The sequence below is a fragment of the Psammomys obesus genome, unplaced genomic scaffold (genome assembly GCF_907164565.1).
Source record: "Psammomys obesus unplaced genomic scaffold, mPsaObe1.curated_primary_1811, whole genome shotgun sequence".
In the NCBI taxonomy this organism is placed as follows: Eukaryota; Metazoa; Chordata; class Mammalia; order Rodentia; family Muridae; genus Psammomys; species Psammomys obesus.
In genome coordinates, this window is record NW_026592666.1 from 12,003,803 (window position 1) to 12,025,606 (window position 21,804).

At 44.8% G+C, this 21,804-nt stretch overlaps 1 protein-coding gene across 2 annotated transcripts in view; it reads left to right on the forward strand.

Annotated features, from left to right (window-relative positions):
- Dyrk1a (dual specificity tyrosine phosphorylation regulated kinase 1A) overlaps positions 1-21,804 on the forward strand; it is a 107,286-nt gene that overhangs the window by 28,556 nt on the left and 56,926 nt on the right. The gene's annotated exons all lie outside the window — the stretch shown is intronic.

The window sequence follows — 21,804 nt, forward strand, 5'->3', positions numbered from 1 at the left end:
TTTTTATGATTATGTTATAAACCAGTATTTGAAAATGACTTTTTAGCTGGAAAATAAATCTTGAGTAGGTGTCTAGTATCCAGTGAGGCTCATTAGTATAGCTGCTGGTGATTTTAAAAATTATTACAGTTTATTCACTTTGTGTCCCAGCTGTAGCCCCCTTCCTTGTCCCCTCCCAATCCTGCCCCCCCATGTCCCTCCCCCAGTCCACTGTTGGTGGTTTTTATTTTTTGTGACCCAGATTTTTTTAAAATACACTTTTCTTTTTTTTTTTATAATAAGATTTTTAGATATATGTTATTTTTCTGTGACAGAAAGTATTTGAATATAACATTTGTAAGTTAAATAGCATGGGAAACTAAATTACCATGTATTTCGCACGAGGGACCCGCTATTCCTCAGGGTCTGGTGGTAGCTGTTTAAGTCAGTGGCTACTCATCCCCCTGTGGTACTTGTCACATGAGCATGGAGCAGTTGGGGGTGTGTTAGCCAGTGTTCTGGGGATGCTGTCAGTACTGCAGTGGAGGTCAGTAGGAAGTAGCTTCTAGTTGTTTCTGAGTTATCTGCCACTTACTGGTTGGGGACATTGTCTTTCAAGAGGTTTTCGTTTGTAAATTTGTTTATAACCAAAGGTGCAGTGTGTTCCTAAGTAGCTGTTTCTCTTAAAAACTTTATGGTCTCAGTGGAATTAAATAGTTGGAGAGTAAGTGTTTTTAAAGAGTTGCCTAAATAGTGTTGCAATAGAAGAAAGTTCTGTGGACTTAGATTTGTGATACAAACCAGTCCTTTGGCTTTTTGTAACTTATCAATTGTTGCCTTATGAAAGAAAAAAATCAAGAAAGCTCTTCATAATGTATGTGTACATTGGTGGGATAGTTCTCATTCACAGTTTGAAAGTTGGCTCTTTTTGATTGTAAAATCAGCAACTCCCTGATCAGTTAATATTGGTACTTTCCTGTTATTATTATTACTATTTTATGTACATTGATGTTCTGACTGCCTGTATGTGTTGTGAGGGTGTCAGATTCCCCGGAACTAAAGTTACAGACAGTTGAAAGCTGCCATGTGGGTGCTGGGACTTGAACCTGGGTCCTTTGGAAGGGCAGACAGTGCTCTTAATCACTGAGCCATCTCTCCAGCGCCTCCTCTTATATTATAACACACGTGTGTTTGTACTTTAGGTGACGCAATACATACAAGGTTATATGGAGTTTCTCCGTGAGACTGATGGCTGCAGTGTTGACAAGTATTTACTGGGAATGCTCTGCTGCTCTTCCTCTGCCCGTGGCACTGGCCTGGCTGTGTTGGTTAAATGGAGCAGGAGCTTACTTTCCCATGCTGTGGTTTTGGTGCTAACCATGTGAAGGGACAGGACTTCCTTGATTTTTGTTTATGGCATGTCTTGGTATTGGACGTCACGTAAAGATCATGTAGTGCGCTGCATGTAGGCTGTGTACTTGCTGTTCTCAGTCACACTCCTGTGAAGGTGGGAGGAAGAGGAGAAGGCGGGGAGCCAGTATCAAACCGACTGTCCCCAGCACACCTGTGTGTCGGCTGGCTGCTCATTACTGGCTAAACTCTAGGCTTCTTTTGTTGTGTTAAATGGAAGTAGGACTTGGAATTAATAAATTCAGAGTTTCCTTTGAGTTTTGGAAGACTATATGTAAACATTTGTTTGCTTAACACTTGTTTTGGTAACAAGGACAGTAATAGGTGCCATGCCTCTAAGAATTCTTGGTATTTAATTCTCTAGAGTTACATTTTTTTAGAGCAAGGGGTGAGCGTGTAAGGACCTAAGTCAAGGTTTGGGTGTATGTCATAACATTTTACCATTTACCTATTGAATCCAAGGCACCTATAGCAAAAACAGCATAATCTCAGGCTAATTGTGTTCTCAGTGATGGCTTCAGCTGACACGGTATAAAAACCTGTCTAGGGTTAGTGCAGTGTCTCAGTGGCTAAGTCTGGCAGTGGGCATGAATGTACACTAAATAAATGCTTATAAAAGTTTTTACTACATTTCCTACTTACTTGTGTGTGCTTCAGTGTGAAGGACACTGTGGGAGTCAGTTTTGTCTTTGCTTCAGTATGGGTCCTGGGGATTGAATTCAGGGCAGCAGGTTCTTCTCCTGCTGAGTCACCAGCCCTCACCTCCAGTGCCGCTTTGTTTCCTGGGTTCTCCCTGACTGCCAGCTCCAGACTCAGGCACTGTCTCCTGGTTGTCTCTGCAACACACCCTTCTTCTCACTTAAACACTGCACAGACAGCGGCAGCATTGTGACCTTGAGGTCCTGCAGGTAACCACATTTGGGAGCCGAGCATGGCGGCGCACGCCTTTAATCCCGGGAGGTGGAGGCAGGTGGATCTCTGTGTTTCAGGACTGCCTGGGCTACACAGAGAAACTCTGTCAGGAAAGCAGATAAATGAAGAAACAAAGAAAGAATTAGATTTGGGGGCGGGGAGGAAGCAAACTCTTCTCAGAGTCCTTATGCATGTTAGAATGCCTTCTGCAGGAAGGAGCCTGCAAGGCCAGCATTTCGTCAGTGTGTTAGATTAAACCCCCCCTTTATATTTTTATTTATACTCTCATCCTGTAGACCAGTATTTGGGAAAACTTGTTCCTTTTGATAGTTGGTCCTACTCTTTGTTTTAATGTTTTTTTTTTTTGTTTGTTTGTTTTGTTTTTAATCTAAATAGCTTTTTTTTTCTTTAAGGTATGTTAATAGTGACGTGCTAGTCACTTGAAAAAATTGTATTGAGTCGGCTCATTTGGCAAAGCGCTTGCTGTGCAGGTGTGAGGACCTGAGTTTGGATTCCCGATCCCGGTGTGAGAAGATAGCCTGGCGGCACGCGCTGCACTCCTCGCTCGGGGAGGGGGAGACGGGGTTCTGGAGCTCATTTTCCACCCGCCTCACTGAGTCAGTGAGAGCCCTATCTCCAAAACTGGAGAAGACACCTGAAGTTGACTGTATGCCTGTCAACACACACATAACTCCCCCCAAGAGAACATGTGAGGTAGTTTAGAGCACCCCTGCCCCCAGCTTACACCCCCACCCCAGCAAGACGGGGTCTTCTGTCCTGAGCTTCCTGGGTGCTTCATGAAAGCAGGGGAGCAAGCCATGGGGTGCAAGCCTATAAGGCAGCCTCTGCCCCTGGCCTCTGCTCTACTTCCAGCCTGCATAGTGGCTGTGCTGACTCTCGGGGGAGGGAGTGACGGGAGAGGTGTCAGGCCGAGGCAGACCCTTCTCTCAAGTCGCTTCCGGCCATGTGTTTCTCTCATGGCAGTGGAGCTGCACTGTGGTGCATTCTTAATGTATCTGTCTGTCTGTTTGTCCATCCTCCTACCCCCTGCCTGCCTGAGTTGAGATCACACTGAGGAGCCCTCACGATGGTGAGCTTGGCCAGAGTGCTTGTGAGGCTCCATCCTTGAGTGGCCTGCTGCCGCTATGCGCTTGGTCCAGGTCAGGCAGCCAGCCTAATTGGCCTGAGGGTGCCGAGTCTTACCATATGCTGCTCTTTCCCTTTTTATCATGTGAGCATTTCCTAGTTTCGGTTACATGCTGCTTATTCACAGCCTCCCCTGCCCTACCTTTTTTGAGTCAGGTTTGTTTTGTTACATAGTTCTGGCCATCCTGGGACTTTAATTGTAGACCAGTGTTGGCCTAGTACTCACAGAAACCCCTCCCCTGTCTCTGCCTTTGGAGTTCTGGAATTACAAGTGTGTGGCAACCATGCCTAGCTGTTTGTTTGTTTGTTTGTCTTTGTTTTTGTTTTTCAGGACAGGGTTTCTCTGTGTAGCCTTGGCTGTCCTGGACTTGCTTTGTAGACCAGGCTGGCCTCAAACTCACAGAGATCTGCCTGCCTCTGCCTTGTGTGCCACCACGCCTTGCTTTGTTTAGCTGTTCTTCAGATGTATTTTATATGTATGAGTGTTTTGCCTGAATGTGTGTCTGGTCTGTGAGAGGACAGAAGAGGGCATTCGATCCCCTGGGACTGGAGGGAGCTATAGTGCTTGTAAACACTCTGGGAATCAAATCGGCGTCTTGTGCCTGAGCATCAAATGTTCGTAACTACATGGGGATTAGGCTTGAATGTCAAAGTTTTTACGCTTTGGGGTAACTCAGGCCATTTGCAAAACCCTAAAGCTTTTACTAAACTTGTCAGGAGCCCGGTATTGGGAGGTTTTCCCTTTCAAGTGTTAGGTTTGATGGGAGTCTCCGGAAGTACTTGCAGCTAAAGCTGAGGTCGGTAGGGAGGGCGCTCCCTGAGCATGGAAATGCAGTGTCTGCTCAGTGAGTGGGAAAGCTCAGGTGGCTCAGGTACACGGGGGCGGGGAGCCACGAGCCTCCCTGCTCCGCTGACCTACTCCCTTTGCTCCGTGTGTGTCCCAGGGTTCCCGAATGGGGCGGGCCAGACGGTGTTCCGGCGCAAGCTACTCTCTGTGTCTGTGTCAGTACGTTCTTAAGATGCTTTTTCTCATTATTTGCTATGTCCTTTAGCTTTTCTAAGCAGAAGTGATGTTGATTGTCATGTATACACAGGGTAACAGTTTGTATAAAACTCTGACACATAGATACATGTAGATAAGATGATGGTGCAGCCCCACGGGAAAGCAGAATTTCTTTGGATAGTCAGGCCTTTATTAAAGGTCTAGAAAAAAGCAGATGTTAGCTGGGCCTGAGGACACACGCCTGCAATCCCAGCCGTCCTGCAATCCCAGAGGCAGGCAGATCTCTGAGTTCGAGACCAGCCTGGTTTACAAAGTGAGTCTAGGATAGCCAGGGCTACACAGAGAAACCCTGTCTCTGGGGGGAAAAAAAGAAAAATATGTTTGTTTACCTTATTTAATATTTTTAAATGATGTTTGTTCGTGTGCATGTTCTTGTGCCTGTAGAGGTCAGAGGACAGCATGGAGTTGTCAGTTCTCTCCTACTATGTGGATTTGGCAGGAAAATCCCATTTTGCTGGTCCTTACAGTACTTTTTGTTTTAAGGTTTCTTTGTAAATGTCTTAGTTAGGTTTCTATGACTGTGATATAACATGATGACCAAAAGCAGCTTGGGGAACAGGCTTGATTTAGTTTACAGTTCCATATCACAGTCTACCACTGAAGGAATTCAGGCAAGCCCTCAAGGCAGGAACTGAAGCAAAAGCCATGGTGAGACGCCCCTGATGGTTTGCTTCTTGAGCTTTGGTCAGCACCCAGAATGACCTACCTTGGGGTAGCACCACCCGCAGTGGGCTAGGCCTCCCGCATCAGTTGGTAATCAAGACAGTACTCCACAAATTTGTCTTTCGTGCCAGTCGTAGGAGGCATTTTCTCCACTGAGACCCCATCATCCTAGGTGTGTCTAGGATCTATCAAGTTGACAAACACCAACTAGCCCAGTGTTTATCTGAAAGAATGCCTGAGAGCTGAGTCAGCTCATGGAGCCCTGGCGGCTCTTCCAAAGGATACACCTGACACCTCACCACTGTCAGCAGCTCCAGCTCTGGGGATCTCATGCCCTCTTTTGGGCTTCGTAGGCACCATCCGTACATGAATATGCACATACACATAACAGAGATGTCAGAGTTCTACACAACGACAGCTCAACATATATTTTCATCTCCTTTCTTTTCCTTAAAAGTGGACAGAACACCTGCCTAGATGGGCAAAACCTCCAATGCCATAGACAGGTTTGCAGTGCTGTGTGAGAACACGCCACACACACAGGCCAGTAAGTAGGAGCGGTCTCGATACCTACTTAACTAACAGTGCGTAATCAGGGTCTGTGCAGAAGGAAGCACCGCAGAATTAACTTAATGGACCTGAGAATCCCAAGCTTACCAGCAACGACTCCCACAAAAGCATAGCAGGCGGGTCTGAGAATATCCGTGCAAGCCAAAAAAAGTGTTTTTAAGTTCCCAGGAGTGTTTAAATTCTGAATGGGGTAGAGCTAGTCCCTATAAAATCCAAAACCAGTGAAACTTTCCTTTCTAGCCAACGCAAATACCAGCAGGAATAGACTCCAGTGGAGCAGTTGTGGAAGCAGCATGGACAAAGGAAATGACAGCTGGGGGAGGTAAAACACAGGAGACTTTACTTAGTCATATGTGTATTTTATATCCTCGTGAGAGTAGGGAAGAGAGGACAGGGAGCCTAGCCTTCTTATCTTATGTGTGTTTAAGCTGTGTGGAGGTCAGAGGGCATCTGTCAGGAGGAGGTTCTCTGCTGCCACCTGGTGGGGTCCAAGGATCAAACTCCCAACTGAGCCATCCTGCTGCCTCTTCCATAGTATTTTACATTTCACGTAACCCCAAACAGTTTCTATAGTTTACATACACTTTTTGGACAAAGAATCTGATGTGGCAGACGTCAGCATCATTGTTGTCACCTTCTGTCACCTTCTTTTCCTTTTTGTTGTTACTAATTTGACATAGGTTTTTGCTTTGTAGCCCAGGGTGGCTTAGAACCCCAGATCTTCAGCCTCAGCATCTGAAATGCTGGAATTATAGGTGCCCACTTTCATGTTGGGTGCCATATAGTTCTAGCAAGAAAAAGAAGGAACTGGAGAGATGCTCTGTGTTTAAGAACACATGATGAATTTGCCTCAGCTCACAGCAGCCACATGATAGCTCACAATCATGTGTAACTATAATTCAGAACCTCCATGAGCACCGGACACACACGTGGTATACATACATACATGCAGATAAGACACTATATACATAAAATAAAAATAAGCTTAAAATGTGATTTAAAAAAAAGGAAAAACTGAAGTAGAATATTACATAGATGGTAAAACGCATAACAGAAGGAAATGCCTGCAAAGTTTTCAACTTAATGTTTTAGAACAAACCCAGAGAAATCTATAGGATTTATAGATACAGAAGAACAACATGAAATTGGATAAGGGAAACTGAGAAATTTGTTGATAATTTTGGAAAGAGAAAGGAAAGTGAACAAAGCCTCACCTAGGAGCTGGGTTTCATTTACTTGGTAGCATGACTGCTCAATGTAAATGTGGCCCCGTGTTGTAGCCCACACCTGTGCTCCCAGCACTGTGGAGGAAGCTTGTCATCCTCAACCAAACTGGGATACACGCGACCCTGTCTCAGTAAACAAACAAATGAAGGAGCCTCTGCCTTAAATAGATAAATGATTTAAAAAAGAAGTTTGTACTTGAAAATGAAAATTTCTTCAGGTAAGTAGATAATGAAAAACAGAAAAACATTACAAATCAACAGAACAAAACTAAACAACAACCAAAACCCAGAGTATACCCACACATATCAGAGAAATCAACAGTTATTGAAGAAAGGCAGAGACGTTTCAGCAAACACCAAGATTATTCCAACAAGAATAATGTGCGAACATTTCCTAAAATTGAATGGTTTTACCTACATATTGTGACAGAAGGGAAGCATGGGGTCGGGGCAGGGAGACAGAATGTAACGTGTGTCTGGAGAGAGTAATGTGGATAAGGCTAGGTATGTTGTATTCCCTACGCCCTGAGAAAAGGGGCAGGAGGGTTCCTGAGAAGTCAGAGTTGGACTCCAAAGATACATATGCAAAGGCTCTGACTCCTTACTGAGGCAGGGAATATCGGCGTGACCTGATGGCATCATCATGTGCATAAACAGTGGAGTAACAGTTAATGTACTCAAGGGAAACCTAAGAATTTTATATCCAGCTAAAATGACTTTAAAGTATAAAGAGCACACGAAGTGTTAAACCCATGCGTGTGAATTTGGACAGTGTTGTTTTTATGATTTCTTAAAGACTGCTAGAGAACAAACTGACACAGTCAAAAGATTTCGTGGGTACCAAGTACAGAGTTGTGAAGCTTACACTCCAGTGGTTCTAAGGAACTTCACCGTGCAATGCTCATATTCTCTGCAGTAAACAGGAGGAGTGGGACAGGGTATTTGTTCAGAGAAGAAGAGAGCCTGGACTGCCATATAGTTACTGACTGGGAGTACAAATATCACGTCAATTTAGGATGCAGGTGGGGCAGATTTTTATTGTCTCTGGGGTAGGGAATTCTTAGGCTGTCCTGTTCTCTCAGGCACAGAAAAGGAACTAGATAGGATTCAGGGTGGGATAACAAAAACATTACAGCGAGAACTGTGGAAACAATGGGAAGCGTCACAGCTCCGTTTCTTCTTGGGGCCTCACAAGAACGATGGCAGCAGTGTTGATGTCAGGGTGCCTAGTCCTCCGGAGCGCTGCCTGCCTGTGGAGGAGCTTGCTCTGCATTTAGTGCTGGTTGTTAGTGGCTGCTCCTGTGTTAACTAGTCACTTTTGGGGCCTGCAGTTCCTTAAATTTCTTACTTGTTTGAGAAACTGGTGGATCTTGTCAAATTACATATAAATGCTCCACATTTCATTTATTCTCTTGGTGTTCACAATCATGTCGTGTACATAATTGGAAGTTCTTGTTGAACTGTAAATGTCCGTTTCTCATGCTAGCAGTTACATTAGAAGTGGACTCTGTGTAGGAGCCGCAGTGTCCGTCAGCACCAGAGCTCTCTGCTCCCTCGTGCCGCCACCAGTGGCTTGTGCTTGGGACTCCTGACTGTTAATAAGGAGTTTGTAGGACCTGGGCTCGTAGAGCAAGCCATGCCTGGGTGGGGAGTGTTTGGAAAAGAGCAGTTAGCACACACACCATCCCTCACGCCAGTGCGCTTGAGCTGCTTCTGTGCCCTTCATTTGGCAGGAATAGCAGAGAAATATTTTGAGTTATGTGAGTTTTTAGTTGATATATACTTGAAATAAATATTTGATGTTCTTTTCTGTATTCATAAAGTAAAACGCATCATATATGTGATTACAAAATTATCTTAAGTTTAAGGTTTTCTTTACTCATTAACTCTGAAGTAAGTTGTGTGAACATAAAAGTTCCTTAAAACACTTGTGATACACACACACTGATTTTTTTCCCAAGGTTTTACTTCCTGGTGTATCTGTAACCACTGTCGCAACTATGGCATGTGTTCCCATTAAGATGGTCTCAGTTGGCTGGCCTTGGTTCTATGGAGAGTTTACCAGTGCCCCTGACGTGCAGAAAGCATGGTTGAAATATTTTGTGGCTGTGTTATTTCTTGCTCCATGTGTATTGAGCTGTTACTGTTTGTCAGGAACTGCTTTTGTTATTTATGTAGTAACCTATTTTCTCTTGGCGATGGCTCTGCAAAGGTGCCACGATTGGCCAGGCCAGAGCCTAGGTAATAGAGGGTTGACATCCTATTCTGGGCCTCATGCTTTGTAACATAGTTTTCAGTTTGCATCTTTCTAGATCTGTTTTCCTGGCATGGTGCTTTGCAGGAGTTTAATGTTGTTTGTTTGTTTGCTTGCTTGCTTCTGGAATGGATAAGGCCCTCTAATAACAGCTGCACATAACAGGTTTTCAAATCTCTTGAACAAATTAGAATAAAGCCATTAACAATCTGTTGATGGTGGTGACCTTTATTTTCTCTAATATATTTCTCCCACTAAAGATATCTGTAAGCAGCAGCAGGTGGCGGTGATGGCGCACGCCTTTAATCCCAGCACTTGGGAGGCAGAGGTAAGAAGATCCCTGTGAATTCCAGGACAGCCACGGCTACACAGAACACCAAACAAACACATAACAACCACCGCAAAAAGGAGATTTCCCTAAGGGCTTCACAGCTATCTTTCTCTTGATGTGACTGATGCCACAAGTCTGCAGCTTACCCAGTGTGGCTTTTGTCCGACAAAATAGTCACTGCTGAAACAGGAACATGATTTCTTAACTAGCCGTATCAGTTTGCATTATTAACAGTGATGCACATGCCTTGAAATAACATGCTTGTTTCTGAAAAGAACTTTATGGAATTTATGTTTTACAGTTTTAGAAAATATTGTGGATAGATTTGACCATAGTGTAAAATGTTTAAAATTTTAGTTCAAGAAGTAAAACAGAAAACCCAAACCAAGTACTGTGATATAACTAGTGGTTATGTGGATAGCCCTTTAAAATATGAAATTTGAGATTTTATTTTTGTAAAAGACTTGTTCTGTCTTTCACATAGTCTTTAGAGGAAGCGCAGAGACCCACGTTGTTGGTGGCTCTGTGTCAGAGACGCTAAGTTCACTGTCATTGTGGCCTGGTTTGGTGGTGTCCGCTTCACACGAGCTAGAGTTGTCTGGGAAGAAGGACCTCCATCGAGAAAATGCCATCACCACGTTGGCCCAGAGGCAGGTGTGGAGGCCATTTTCTTGACTGATGATTGATGTTTGACGTGGGAGGTCCGGCCACGGCGTGCTGTTGTGTAAGCCGGCCGGTTAAGCCAGCCTGTTAAGCCAGCCCGTAAGCACAGCTCCTCACAGTCTCTGTTTTGTTCCTGCCTCCAGGTTCCTGTCCTGGCTTCCTTGGATGGTGTAGTCCATAAGCCTAGTAAAGTCTTCCTCACATTGCTTTTGCTCATGTATCACAAGCAATAGAAATCCAAGACACACTTCTACAAATTACAAATACAGCTACAAGGAATTTATTGAAAACAGACGTGCCACAATGTAAGAATTTTAAAGCATGGCTGATAATTAAGGGTGGAGTAATTCCCTCCCTGGAGTGTGCTCAGCTTAGTGACGTTTCTAATGAACACTCTAGGCAGTCCCCTTGCTGCCTGGGTCTCTGTCTCTCAGTCTTCTCTCTCTGTCTCCTAATGCTGTGAGGAAGCTACCTGAGGATGTCTGCCCAGGTGTCCACTCCCTTACCTGAGTGGGCAGGTTCCATGTGGACCCAGCCCCCATGCCCCCGAAGGCATCTAAGCAGTGCTGAGTGGACACAGCGATCGTCCCTGCCACACCCTGTCCAGGGTGCATCCTTATACGCAGAATAAACACGGTTATTGGTGTAAACTTGTAAGTGCTGGATGTTGCCATGCCATGGTAATCAGACTGGCAGTCCTGTATCCAGGGCTCTTGCCCAGCTGTGCTCTGAGCATGGCCTAGTGAAGGCTGGCCCAGGGTTGCTCCCAAGACCCACACTTGATGCCACCCCAGGTAGTGACAGGCACCTACGAGAGTGTGCACTGGCTGACACTGGGAGTGGGCTTCCACTTCTCTGTAAACTCACTGGTGGGGCCTAGGCATGGCTGAGGCGCAGATGTCTGAAGTGTCCAGTGAGGACCCATTGTTGTGTGCGGGCACACCCCCTCACCTTCCTGACTCGGGACATCACCCCGCACACTCATGACTTCCATATGTACTTAGGCAGTGGCTGATGGGCTGCCTGCCCTCTCTGACTGGGTTGGCAGCTGGACAGAGGGAGGTCGTTTCCTCGCTGCCTGGTCAGCACTGGCCCTGACTGGGCAGCTACAAGCTGTTGACTAGGTGGTGTTTCAGTGGTCTGTTGGTCGTAACCAGTGCTTTACTCTTACCGCTGTGTCCACTTTCCAGGCCATACTTAGGCCTGTGCTAAATCACACTCGTATTTTCCTTTTTCACTACGCTTTGATCTCTTTCTAGGCCTGCTTATAAGGGCGGGCTCAGGCCTTTTGGAAATAGAAAAAATTGGAAGTTGTTTTCCTTTTCTTTGTTCTCAGCAGTAACTTGTTTAATTGATTCTGTTTTAAAGTTCTTTTCTTACCATTTTTAGATACGACGATAGTTTATTGCATTGTGTTAGCATTCAGAGAACACCTGACAGTCTGTCGGGAAGACAGACTAGTCACCAGCACTGTCTTCTTGCTGTCCTCTCCTGATCCCCCTCTTAAAGGTTTTGTTAGTCAACATTCTGTACCACCGATTTCAGGCCTCCCTCTCTGACGCACTGACTTTTACACATTTTTTGTTCCCCAAGGTGAGAGCAGCCAAGCTCACTTACAGTGAGCTCACTTGCAGTGCGCGCTTCACCACCAGCAGGCGGGTGCAAGTGCACACTTCTGCAGAGCTATAGCTGCAGCCCGCTTTCTTGCCTTAAAGCACCTGAGGGCCGAAACCACAGCACGACTAGATAAAGTGACCCCTTATGCCCATCAGAAGTGACAGGTGCCATGTCACTCACAGTGGAGAAAGTGTTGGCCCTGGGATCCAACAGGTTCCTTTGTGTGATACAGTCACCGTCACTCAAGTTTGGTCTGTCTTTAATATCCTAGATGCGGAGAAGGTGTTGGTGCTTGGTTGTGCACGGCTCTGTTTTACAGTGCATTAGTAGTAAACGCCCTTATTGCCAAGGTAGGAGCCAGAGCTGTGCCACCTTGTGCATTTCTTCCACGCAAGAGGAAGAAAGCAGGTATGCATTTAGTGTCTGTGGGTGAAGCATATGAACGGTCTTCAGAGTGCTGAGGATGGATGGAGGCGTTGGCAAGAAGAGTGCTTTGTAAAATCGCCAGCTTGAGGCCTTTGGAGCAGTGAGGAGCTGTCCGTGGTCACGGCTCTTGCTCAGGCCTGGCCTGCTGGGAGGCCTCTTCTGGGCTGGAGTCTGCGCTGTTGGTGCCCTAGAGGCTTCCCCAGAGCTAAGCTGCCGAGGAAGCTTGGGTTCAACAGCTCCGCCCCATGCCATGTTGCCAGCAGTATGTGGGTGTGGAAGAGACAGACACACAGACACATGCACATGCTTGTACACATGCCAAGTGGGCCCTGCCTTCTGTGTGCTGCCGTCACAGCTGGGCTGTCACAGCTGCTGAGCTTCAGTTTGCGTTCCAGCTCTTAGCTGTAGATACTTGGTGTTTCTTAAACACTAGGAGTGATCTCGTTGTGATCCGTGTCTGTTAGAAAGCTCTGAAAATCCTTTTGCTTACTGATAGGTCAGCACCCATGTTTTAACTAATCCTATTTTGTGATTACTACTATTCTTCTGGTTTTTTTTTTTTTTTTTTTTTTTTTAATTAAAGCTGTAAATAAGTGTGTTTAGATTTTTCCTGGTGTCTTTCCTCCTCACTTGCAAAACTCAGTTTTTCTCTGATCTTCAGACCCTCTTGCTGCTGCTTGAGCTCTGAAGGCTCCAGTCTGCTGCTTCCTGTACCTCATGCTGCTAAGCAGCTTGATGATGCCACTTCAGGTTGCCCTGGGGGAGAGAGCCACTGGGCAGAGCTCCCTGTCCTAAGGCCTGCCCTTGTGACTTTTGAGGTGGGGTCTGTCTTCATGTTGTTGTCTTTCTTGTTTCTTCTTACATAAGACTCAAGGCCATTGTGTAAATGTACAATTTCTGTATCCATTCCTCTGTTGAGGGACATCCTGGTTATTTCCAGGTTCTGGCTAGTACGAATAAAGCTGCTATGAACATGGTTGGGCAAATGTCCATGTGGTGTATTTGAGCATCTTTTGGGTATATGCCTAGGAGTGGTAAACCTGAATCTTGAGGAAGCGCTATTCCTAATTGTCTGAAAGCGCCAGATTGATTTTCAAAGTGGTTGTACAAGTTTACATTCCCACCAGCAATGGAGGAGGGTTCCCCTTTCTCCACATCCTCTTCAGCATGTGTTGTCCCTTAAGTTTTTGATCTTAGCCATTCTAATGGTGTAAGGTGAAATCTCAGGATCGTTTTGATTTGCATTTCTGTAAGTGTTTCTTTGCCATTCAGTATTTTTCTATTAAGAATTCTGTTTAGTTCTGTACTCCATTTTTTAATTAGATTATTTCATTTGTTGCTTTTTAACTTCTTGAGTTCTTTATATATTCTGGATATTAGCTCTATATATTCTGGATATTAGCTCTCTATATATGTTTGAGTTCTATATATACTGGATATTAGCTCTCTGTCAGATAATAGAGTTGGTGAAAATCCTTTCCCAATCTGTAGGCTGCTGTTTTGTTCTGACAGTGTCCTTTGCCTTACAAAAGCTTTTCAGTTCATGAGGTCCCGTTCGTTCGTTCATTCATTCATCTATTTATTTATTTAAATAAATTTATTTATTTTTAAACTTATTAGTTACACTTTATTCACTTTGTATTCCCCCATAAACCCCTCCCTCCTCCCCTCCTAATCCCACCTTTTCTCCCTCTTGTTCACAAATGCCCCTCCCCAAGTCCACTGATAGGGGAGGTCCTCCTCTCCTTCCTTCTGATCTTAGTCTATCAGATCTCATCAGGAGTGGCTGCATTGTCATCTTCTGTGGCCTTGTAAGGCTGCTCCCCCCTCAGGGGGAGGTGATTAAAGAGCAGGCCAATCAGTTCATGTTAGAGGCAGTCCCTCTTCCCCTTACTAGGGAACCCACTTGGACACTGAACTGCCATGGGCTACTTCTGGCCTGTGCTCTTGGTGTTCTGTTCAAGAAGTTGTCTCCCATGCCAATGAGTTCAAGGCTCTTCCCCACTTTTTCTTCTAACAGGTTTAATGTGTCTGGTTTTATGTTGAGGTCTTTGATCCACTTGGACTTTGGTTTTGTGCAGGGTGATAAGTATGGATCTATTTGTGTTTTTCTACTACTCAGCAATTAAAAGCAAGGAAATCATGAAATTTTCAGGGAAATGGTTAGAACTAGAAAAGATCATCCTGAGTGAGGTATCCCAGCAGCAGAAAGACACACATGGTATATACTCACTTACAAGTGGATATTAGCCATAAAATATAGGATAAACAAACTAATACCTGTTCACCCAGAGAAGCTAAGCAAGAAGGAGGACCCTGGATAACATGATCAATCCTCACTTAGAAAGGCAAACGGGATGGACATTGAAAGAGGGAGAAAACAGGGAACAGGACAGGAGCCTACCACAGAGGTCCTCTGAAAGACTCTACCCAGGAGCGTATCAAAGCAGATGCTGAGTCTCATAGCCAAACTTTGGGCAGAGTGCAGGGAATCTTAATGAAAGAAGGGGGAGATAGAAAGATCTGTAGGGGACAGGAGCTCCACAAGTAGAGCAACAAAACCTAAAAATCTGGGCCCAGGGGTCTTTTCTGAGACTGATTCTCCAACCAAGGACCATTCATGGGGAAAACCTAGAACCCCTGCACAGAAGTAGCCCATGGCAACTCAGATCCAAGTGGGTTCTCTAGTAAGGGGAACAGGGACTTCTCTGACATGAACTCAGTGGCGGGCTCATTGATCACCTCCCCCTGAGGGGTGGAGCAGCTTTACCAGTCCACAGAGGAAAACAATGCAGCCAGTCCTGATGAGACCTGATAGAGCTAGGGTCAGGGGGAAGGGGAGGAAGACCTATCTCCCCTCAGTGGACTTGGGGAGGGGAAAGGAGTTGATGAGGAGGGAGAGTGAGATTTGGGAGGAAATGTGGAAGGGGGCTATAGCTGGGATACAAAGTAAATAAACTGTAATTAATAAAAAAAAAGTCTCAAGGCCTCTCCCTGCTTTTGAGGTTCAGCTGCCGTAGAAGACTGACCATGTTCCTTTAGCTGTTTTCATCCCAAGGTTCTGGACGGTAAGTTTTCATACTGTCGAGAACACAAGAAATAGGATACATTTACCTTCAAATTTGTTAAGTCTGGGGCTTGGAGGTGAATTTTTGAGTCTGAGGCACAGAGGGAGTTCCGGTTGGTAGAGATCACATAAGAGACTGTGTCTCCAAAACCAGCCCCCAAGCTTCCACCAGCGACCAAAGCCCAGTGTTCAGACCCACAGCTTCTTCTCAGATGAGGGTACTACCAGGACAGCACTTACTGTATTTGTACAGATGAGTGTGCGTGAAGATGTGCTGCTTTTTTGTTGTCTCTTAGTTCAAAAATACTGTTTACATCTCAGTCTGTTTGCAAGTCTTTTGTTTTAATGCACATTATTAATTTTGTTAACTTTTACCTAAATCAAAACCCCTTCCTACTGTTCAGTTTCCTTAATACACGGCTGAGGAAAAGTGCATTTACTGTATAACTGACTTCCAGCAACGCTCCAAGGGTGCCTGTGTTCTGGAAGACAGCGCTTGTAAATGTGAAGCCATCGCCAGGCAGTCAGGCCTCTCCAGAAGGCGCCTGCAGGGTGCCTGCCATTAACAGGCATGCTGCTAGGGTCTGGGGACTAGGGAGCCAGGGTGGTTCTAAGGGTGGACAGTGCAGGAACCAGTGATTCCCAGGAACACTGCTCTCACCAGCAGCTACCATTTTAAAGAGCGAGGTCAGGAGACGATGACTTCAAATGGAAAAAAAAGTTTTTTTTTTTTTTTTTTTTTTTATTTAAAAATTTCAAAACTGTAAAATTGATTTTTTTTTTTTTTTTATGGTGTGGAGTATGTCGTGTCTCTGGAGCCTACAGGGCGGGTGTGTAGCAGTGTGGTGCCATGTGCCTGCTGTCTTGTGTGTTGGACACATTCACAGTGAATGAGAAGTTGTTGGAGTAGCTGTTCTTCCTACCATACAGGGGACCTAACTGAAAGCTAGCTGTTTCAACCTAGCTGTTGAAAGTTAGTGATTAGTCTCATCCTTATTTCCTTCACTATTTCTATTCTAATGATTCTGATTTAGCGAGTGAACTACTTTTGAACATTTTAAATGTTTAATCTCTGATTCTAAAAGTAGTACTTATATTTTCCTAAATTCTACCTTTTAATTGCTCTGAAAAGAAATGATACAAAGCTACAACCATTTAAGTGCAGGCTGACAACGCAGGGGCGTTTGTCACCAGGCAGGTGATGTTCCCTTGTGTCTCCAGTCTCTGAAGAGAAGGACGTAGTGCCAAGGCTTTAGTTTTCACCTCTTTGAAGGACATGGCAAATTGTGTGATAGACAGTGCCTGTCCTGTGGTAGCCCAGCCCTGTGCTGTGGAAGGTGCTCCCTGGCCTGCTGCCCATTGGAAGATGGGCTCTTGAGTGTGGATGAAGACAAGGTCTGAGTGCAGGGGTCTGAAGCATCAGTGAGGTATGGTGAATTTAGGAGGTATGGTGAAGGTAGGAGGTTTGGCTTCTGGCCTTTATAGGTGAGAATTACAGGAGGCTCACAAAATTCACACTAGCTGAAGGTCAGGCCAGATGGGTGGAGGGGAGTGAGCATCTAAGTGCCCACCTTTCTCCTGAGGTGTAGGTTAGTGGAGGGGTGGTTTTGAGCTGGCCTCCCTCCATTGCTTTGATCTTAAGGGGCTGTTGTTTTGTTATGGGTAAGGGAAATTATTCATGATCTACCAGTATTGTTAGAAGACAGTTTGGAGGCTTAGGTTTCATGTGTAGGATTTTTCTGTTATGAACTATAGTATCCTCCAGGTGGAAGGCTTGGTCACCAAAGCCTCTGTCTGTCTGCACTTCCAAGAAACTCACTGTTTCTGTCTTGGGCCAGTAGACTTTGAGTACTTTGCCTTTTGTTTTTAAAACAATGGGGAGAGCAAGGGAAGAAGGTAAGGGACAGGCTGAGTGGCTGGTGTTGGGGACAGTTTGGAAATGGTGGGAGAGTGGCTAATTCTTTTTCTCTGTTTTTATTGGTAATTGCTCCTGATTTTTTTTAGTTTCTAAAATAACTCTTACAGCATTTTCCTGCATGCTACTGCACGTTGCTTATACTCACTGTAGAGCCCTGTCCCTTCCTCCTTCAGATGAAGCCCCATCTGTTCCCTTTTCTCCTTCACAGGGAGGGGCAGTTGCAGTGTTAGGCGTAGGATTGTGCCTTTAAGACTACGGGCTTAAAAAAAAAAAAAAAGACTACGGGCTGAAATGTGCTATGTGTCTTTATGACACATTTTTACAAATGCTACACACGTCTTTCTGGAGACGTTTACTGACTTTCTGTGGGAAAATATTTAAAACTAGTAACTTCTCAACAGCGTGGGACAAATCTGCATTCCATCTAGGTGAGGATCATTACTAGGAGGGTTACATAGCTCATGTATTTGAAAACGTGTCTTTCGGCCAGGTGCGGTGGTGCACGCCTGTGATCCCAGCACTCAGGGAGGCAGAGGCAGGCGGATCTCTGAGTCTGAGGCCAGCTCTGTTTACAGAGTGAGTCCAGGACAGCCAAGGCCAAACAGGGAAACCCTGTCCCGAAAAACCAAAAAACCCAACCAAACAAAAAAGAGTGTCTTTTGTAAGGTACAAGGGATAATTGTCTCTTTGACGTGTGCTGAAGTATTTATGTGAAATTAAAGCAATTCCCTCAACCACAAGATTGTCAGAACAGATACTTTTAAAAACTGTTTTTGTAGCTCATCGTATATACTAAGAGAATTAGAAATTTCAGAGATACTTTATTCATTGCTGAACGTTTTACAGTGTCCGCATTGTGGCTGCAGTGTTAGTGGAGCGTGGTGCTCAGCTGAGGGAAGTGTTTCCTTGTTTCCAGCCAGTGGGGTTTCCACCTTGCATGATCACCAGTTCTTGCCTTTTAGTGTCTTTAAAATTATGTTACGTAATTAACATTTAACTAATTATCTATTAAAAGGTAGCATAATAAAAGACAAAGTACTATTTTTTCCTAGCCTGAAAAAACTTAACTTGAGCTTGGTTTTTTGTAATATCCACCTCAGTTGTAGTATGGGGTCTTTCTAAAGTGATGCTTGGGGATCTCTGAGTGTACAGAAGGGCATTTGCACAGCCTCCCTGAGAAGGTGGGAGAGAGCGTGGAGTGCCGAAGCTGCGCGTGTTAGAAAAATGAGCGTCTATAGAGTAAAAAGCTCAAACTGTGGCAGAGAACTGCTTTAATCGTTTTCTGTGTTAGCATCTGTTCGCCTTTGTAGTACAAAGTAGGTTGGAAAATCTAATCCTTTATAGTTGCTGTTAATTTTGTTCTGAACCTGAAAGTGTTAACAGCAACTTGAAAATGTGACAAAGCTCAATTTCATTTCTTGTTTATGGCTTGTTTTCCTATTGGACAATTGCAAGTAGCTCTACCCTGGCAACTAAAATAGTCTATTTGCATAACCCAGTTTGATTGGCCAGCATTTCGACTAAACGGTCCAATCCTGTGTTCTCGGTTTGGTGGTAGGCTATGCTAATGAGCTGCTGTTGCTGGGGTCCGGGTGGTTTCTGTGTGCTCTTCTGCATTGTGTTGCCTGGTGAGAGACATTGATGAACGCGAGATTAATGATCTGCAGCAGTTCCCACTCGCTGCGGGCAGGCGGACTTTAGAGCAGACGTGGAAATAAGGACTTAATTGCTCTGTTAATGTCTGTAGCCAAATAAGTGTATTAAATTATAGAAGTGAAGTTGTAAATCTTGATTAATTAAATATAACATAAAAGGCAGCACTTTTGCTTTGTCTTTAAAAGCACTCTGAGGTAGCAGCACAATGTAAAGCTCTCTAAAACTGCTCAAGTTGACCCTTCTCTGGGACTAGAGAAGCGCCCTTTCCCAGTCAGTAGCATGTCCGGGTCTTCTCACACTCTTGATTTCTTAGAGTGACGCCTGTTTGTAGTAAGTTGCTGTCAGCTTTTGGGTAGAATTGACTTGCGCTGCGGTTTCCCAGCACAGAGGAGAATGGACTTTGACCCCGTCCATGTTCTGTTCAATTTGAAAATCACATTTGCGTGCCTACTGCTGTCACTCTCCCAATTTAAACCATTCACATGGTTTAAGACACTGCTTTGCTTCTTGTTACCTTTAGCTGATTGACAACAAATCTACACCTAGGTATTACTAGGTGGATAGCTCTGGAAAGTAGAGAGGTTGACTCTTTGGTGATGAGCTGTAAGAGCAGGGCACAAAGGACACTGTAGACGGAAATGTCCAGCGACCACACAGAAGAGCACCGTGAGGATGGGTGTCAGTGGTTTGTGGAAAGGCCTCTGGACTGTTTTAACTCTACCCTGACTCTTACAACTTCATCCAGCTGCGCATTTGCTTTGCTTTCTGACTCTGCTTGTGCCTTCAGCAGCTCTCTGGTCCTCAGAGGACGCGCACTTGATCTTCACGGACACACAGCCACAGAGCCACCCTGGGCCCAGCGGACGAGCCCTGTTCTCCACAGTCTCATAAGGACTTTAGGTTTTACAGCACGGTCCTTGGTCTGTCTGGGCACAGCACAGGCAGATTCTGGTGCTTCCCCCCTTGCTGGTAAATGTGCACAGGCCTACTTTCCTTAGAGGCTGTGTTGGTGAAAGCCTGTGCTGCACACTGGACCAGTCTCAGTCCTGCTTTGGAAGTGCTGGCAGGACCAAAGGCTTTGAAAGCCACATTGGAGGATGTGCCTGCTCCGTTCCTCTCCTGTGCCCCTCACTCCAGCTGCAGCCCTGTGCCCCAAGACGTCCACCGGCCACACTCCTGATGTCTGTGCATGGCAAACAGAGCAAACACAGAGAAGAAACAAGCATCACACTAGACTTCCTAGTCATTTTGACTTTTGATCAGGTGGAGGAAAAGAATGTGCAGTCTGAGAAAAAGTTAACAAGAGAGCCCCTTAACTGTGGTTTGGGAAAGTAGGACCTACAAATGAAGTAGCTGGGTGAGTTACAGGAGTGAAAAATTGTAGTTAGGAAATGGAAGGAATGAATAAAAGCAGCATTTTGGTTATCAAACTTAAGTAGTCCTCCTGACCAAAGCCTCCACTGTTTTTACGAATTCCACCACCTGAGCTTCCAAACTGGCCAGTGTCACCCTTATCCTAAAATCAGGGCCGCTGCCTTCTTACTATCCAGCTAACCTTCCTTCCTGGCTGTTTCCCCCCTTGTGGTTGTGTGTGTGTGCTGTTTTCTTGTTTGTTTTTTGTGGATAGCTTAGTGCTTTGTATTTTCTGGGACTATTAACACAGGCTACTTTTGTCATCTTTATCTTCTTGTTTGCCCCTAAAGCCTTGAAATACCCAAAATAATCTGAGTTTAGTTGTTTGTCTTCAATTTTCTAAGATATTTCCCCATGTAACTGTTCTGTCCATTTATTACAGAACTAGTTAAGTCAGGTAGATAGGCTAATTGGACAGTTTTGCAGTCTTATGAAGAATGGGAATGAAAAATTTAACTTTATTATTAATTATCTTTTCTTTAGCCATGTATTCTGGTGATACTTTAGGAAATGACCTTACAGGACTGTTTTATTTAGTCAACGCTGTCAAAAGTGGCTTAAATTATAATTTAATGGAAGAGATGTGATTTGACTTTACATGACACTATCACAAGATAGAATGTGTCCAGGCTGTGAGAAGTAGGAATGCAGGACAGGGGGAGAGTCTTGGATTGGGACTAGACAAGCATTTTTTTTTTTTGGGGGGGGGGGGACACAGTTGTTTTTTCAAGACAGTTTCTCTGTGTAGCCTTGGCTGTTCTCTGACTGGCTTTCTAGACCAGGCTGGCCTTTAACTCACAGAGATCCACCTGGTAGTAAAGCTACTAGGCCCAGCTTAGATAGCATTGTTGAGGGAAGTGGCATTTCATACGGTTTCGAACAGGTGGTGCTGCGAAGTCTCAGGGTGTGGAAGATGGTTCCTCAAAGGTAGAAAAGGAGATTGATTGGTACTGTTGGCAGCATTGAGAGTAAATCAGATGGTTCAGAAGGCTGAAGTGCAAATTTGAGTCCAGCTTAGACTACAGACAGAGGTAGTTCACGCCATACTTAATGAGAGATACTTTATCCTTCAACACACACAAGTAAGAGTGGTGCTTCACCAAGAATTTGAAGATTGTCTTGTGAAAACATGGGCATTCTGAATTTTCTGTAGAACTGTTTTTACAAAGAAGAAAACAGTCAAGCTTTCTGTGGAATTTTCAAGCTGGGATAGACATTTCTTTGCTTAGGGAAATCCTCTGTCTGAAGCATTTGGTAGGGTGGTCACCAACTAAGGTGTGCTATGCTGCAGAGACCTGCCAGGGTCGCAGAGTCTCGTGTTTTATTTGACATGCAGGAAGCTCCCAGGAGCAGGCTCGTTAATGTATCTATCACATGTTGGCCTCCGATGGCGTGCACTCCTCTCCTGAAATCTATAGGTAGCTATCTACACTTTTTTTGGGGGCGCAATTTATGGCTTTGCCCTCTCTAGAGTTCTGTAGTAACACATA